At 40.9% G+C, this 4,457-nt stretch overlaps 1 pseudogene; it reads left to right on the top strand.

The window, feature by feature from the left end:
• LOC102870390 overlaps positions 1-4,457 on the top strand; it is a 107,003-nt pseudogene that overhangs the window by 100,055 nt on the left and 2,491 nt on the right.

A 4,457-nucleotide genomic window follows, 5' to 3' on the forward strand; every position in this document is an offset into this window, starting at 1 on the left:
CCCACTGGACCCTCATCATTTCCTTCACCTGCTCCCCCCACCGACCAAACTGTGCAGCTCTGCAACTGCATCCTGGCCCATTCTCACCCTTCTGCCCCCAACCCTCACCTCCTTGTACCCCCAATATGTTTTTCCCAATAAAAAAAGTATTTAAAAAAAAAGAAAGTCCTTTCTAGATCCATCTTGAAGTACAATATTGTGAGTGACAGGATAATATCCATACACATACGAGGAAGTCCAGTTAATACCACTATCACTCAGATATATGCACCAACAACCAGAGCCAAAAAAAGAGGAAATAGACGATTTCTACCAACTTTTACAGTCGGATATCCATCGAACATGCAATCAAGATGCATTGGTATAATGGGTGACTGGGATGCAAAAGCTGGGAACAGACAAGAAGATTCAGTAGCTGGAAAATATGGACTCGGGGACAGAAATGAAGCTGGAAAGAGAATGATTGAATTTTGCACAATCAATGACTTATTCATTGTAAATATGGTTTTTAAGAGACATAAACGTGGGTCATAGACATAGATTTCGCCTGATGGTATGTATAGGAATCAGATCGATTACATTTGATGAAAGAAATGCTGGAGAAGCTCAGTATCAGCTGTGAAAACTAGGCCAGAGCTGATTGTGGAACAGACCACTAACGACTCATATGTAAGTTCAAGCTGAAGTTGATGAAAATTAAACCATACCCACTGAAACCAAAATATGACTTTGAGTCTATCCCACCTGAATTTCAGAACCATCTCAGGAACACGTTTGAGGCCTTGAACACTAATGAGCGAAGACCAGATGAGTTATGGGAGGATATCAAGGATATCATCCAGGAAGAGCGCAAATGGTCATTGCAAAGACAGAAGAGGAAGGAAAGACCAAAATAGATGTCAGAAGAGACTCTGAATATTGCACTGGAGCACAGAGAAGCCAAAGCACAAGGAAGAATTCAAGATAATAAAGAGATAAATAGATGATTTCAAAAGGCAGCACGGGATGACACAGTAAAATTTTACAATGAAATGTGAAAGGAGCTGGAGTCAGAAAATCAAAAGTTTAAACTCGTTCAGCATTTCTTAACCTCAAGGAACTGAAGAACAAATTCAAACCTCGATTTGCTATAATCAAGGATGCTTTCGGCAGACTACTAAATAATCCAGGAAAGAATATACTGAGTCACTGTATCAAAAGGAATTGGTAGACACAGAAGAATTCCATGAAACAACATATGAGCAAGAGCCTACACTGATGAAGGAAGAAGTTCAGGCTGCATTGAAGGAAATAGCAAAAAACAAGGCCCCAGGAATAGATGGTTTACCAACTGACGTATTTCAGCTAACAGATACTGCCCTGGATGTGCTCACCAAGTTGTGCCAAGAAATCTGGAGAACAACCATTTGGCCAACTGACTGGAAGAGATCTATATTTGTCCCATCCCAAATAAGGGTGACCCACAGAGTGTGGAAACTACAGAACAATATCATTGATTTCACACGCAAGCAAGATCCTACTGAAGATTATCCAAAACCGACTGGAACAGCACATCAGCAGAGAATTTCGAAAGTCCAAGCTGGAGTAGAAGAGGTCATGGAACTAGGGATATTGCAGCTAATGTTAGATGGGTCTTGGCTAAAAGCAGGGAATACCAGAGGAATGTCTATCTGTGTTTCATTGATTATACAAAGGCGGTTGACTGTGTGGATCATAACAAACTGTGGCTGACTCTGAAAAGAATGGGAACACTTGATCGTGCTAATGCAAAACCTATACTTGGACCAAGAGACAGCCGTCAGAACAGAGCAAGGAAACACTGCATGGTTTAAAATTGGGAGGGATGTACATCAGGGATGTGTCCTGTCTCCATGCCTTTTCAACCTATATGCAGAACAGATTATCTGAGAGGCTGGGCTCTATGAGAAGAAATGGAGGGGGGATGTCAGGAAGATTTATCAACAATCTGTGTTATGCAGGTGACACAACCCTGCTTGCTGAAACTGAGGAGGACCTGAAGCACTTGGTACAGAGGGTCAAGAACTGCAGCCTTCTGTATGGATTGAGGCTCAATGTCAAGAAGACAAAGATTTTCACCCTGGACCAACTGGCAGCATCAGGATGGATGGCGAAGAGATTGAGATTGTTCACAGCTTTAGTTTGCTTGGCTCCACAGTCAACACTCTTGGCACCAGTAGCCAGAAAATTAAAAGACATATTGCCATGGGAAAGTCTGCTGTTAGGGACCTTTCCAAAGTTCTGAAGAGCAATGGTCTCTCTCTGGAGATGAAGGTGCGTCTGATACAGGCCATGGTCTTTGCAATCACTTGTTATGCATCAGAGTTGGACAATGACTAGGGAGGAGAGAAGGAGAATTGATGCCTTTGAGCTGTGGTGCTGGAGAAAAGTACTGAGGGTATAATGGACTGCTAGGAAAACAAACAAATTCATCCTGAAGAGGGTTAAACCAGGAGGCTCCTTCGAGGCAAGGATTCTGAGGCTCTAACATACTTTGGACATGTTTTAAGGAGGGAGTGGTCCTTGGAGAGGAACATCATGCTTGGCAGGGTGGACGGATAGTGCAGGAATGGAAGGTCCTCTTTGAGATGGATTGATTCAGTGACTGGGGAAATCTGGATGGGTGTATCGGAGACAGTGCAATTGGCACAGGACAGAGCAGAGTTTAGAGCTTTTGTACATAGGTTCGCTATGGGTCGCAAGCGACTCAACAGCACATAACAACAACACAACATTCGTTTGTAGTTGGACATGTGAGTTGTTACCATGTTCTTACGAGGGTGAATAATGCTGCTATGAAAATTGGTGTGCCAGTCTCAGTTTGTGCCTCAGTTCTCATATTCTGAGGGTAAATTCCAAGTAGTGGAATAGCTGGGTCATATGGAATTCCTATGTTCAGTTTTTTGAATGGTTGCACCATTTTCTCTTGATCATATGTTGTTTCATGAAATAATTCTGTGTCAGCCAATTCTTTTTGGTACAAAGACTGTATATTCCTTCCATTTCCTCTGGATGCTTCTGAGTCATTCAATATTCTGCCCATAGAATCTTTAAGTATTGCAACTCAAGCCTTGAATTTGTTCTTCAGTTCCTTCAGCTTAAGAAATGCCGAGCAAGTTTGTCCATTTTCATTTTCTGACTCCAGCTCTTTTCATATTTTATTCTAATACCTTGCTTTGTCTTCCCAAGCTGTCCTTTGAAATCTTCTCTTCAGCTCCTTAATTTCCTTCTTATTTCTCTTTGCATTGGCTTCTCAGTGCTCTAGTGTAATTCAGAGTTTGTTCTAACACCCATCTCTGTATTTTTTTAGTCCTTTGTCTTGTAAATTCATTATGTTTTCTTCGTGGATAATATCTTGATATCCTGCCACATGTTTTAAAATTAAGAAGAGAGAGGGTCAGTTATATTCTCTCTCCATACCTATTCAATGTGTATGCTGAGCAAATTATTTGAGAGTAATTCAATCTATGAAGAAGAATGAAACACCAGGATTGGAGGAAGAATCTTCAACAACCTGTGTTGTGCAGATGACATAATCTTGCATGCTCAAAGTGAGGAGGATTTGAAGCACTTTTTTCACAAGATCAAAGAATACAAACTTTAATATATATTGTATCTCGACTTCAAGAAGACAAAGATTCATATCACTGGACTAATAGACAATATGATGATAGATGGGGAAAAGATTAAAACTGTCAACAATTTCTTCTTACTTGGATCCACAATTAACACTCTTGGTACCAGCAGTCAGGAAATCAGGAGATGTACAGCGTTGGAAAATATTCAGTCAGGGACCTCTCCAAATTATTGAGGTATAATGGTGTCAGTTTGAGGACCAAGGTATGTCTGATTCAGACCATGGTTTTTCTGATCATTTGCTATACTTCTGACAATCAGACAATGAACAAGGATGAAAGCAAAACAATTGATGTCTTTGAACTGTGGTGTTGGAGTAGAGTGCTGAACATCCCATGGTCTGCTTAAAGAACAAATAAGACACGGAGAAAGTGCAGCCAGATTGCTCTTTGGAGACAAAGATGATACAGCTTTGCCTCACATAATTCGGACATGTTACTAGGAGGGGCTACTTCTTGGAGAGGGATGTGATGCTTGAAAAGACAAAGGGTCAGTAAAGGGGAGGGAAAACCTCAATCAGGTGCATTGACACAATGACTACCAAAATGGACTCTAGTGTGTCAGGGAGTATAAGGATGGCACAGGATAGGACAGGGTTCAGATCTGTTGTTCATAGTGTCACTTTGGGTTGTATTCAACTCAATGGCACCTAATAATAACAATATTCCTAGCAGTGGAATAACTGGTCATATGGAATTTCTATGTTCAAGTTTTTTTGTTGTTTTTTGTTTTGTATTTGGAGCAGCATCAGGATGAAGGTGAAGAGATTGAGATTGTTAACAACTTTAGTCTGCTTGGCTCCA

Source organism: Elephantulus edwardii, unplaced genomic scaffold (genome assembly GCF_000299155.1).
Source record: "Elephantulus edwardii isolate Elephantulus edwardi_28Jun2011 unplaced genomic scaffold, EleEdw1.0 scaffold00434, whole genome shotgun sequence".
In the NCBI taxonomy this organism is placed as follows: Eukaryota; Metazoa; Chordata; class Mammalia; order Macroscelidea; family Macroscelididae; genus Elephantulus; species Elephantulus edwardii.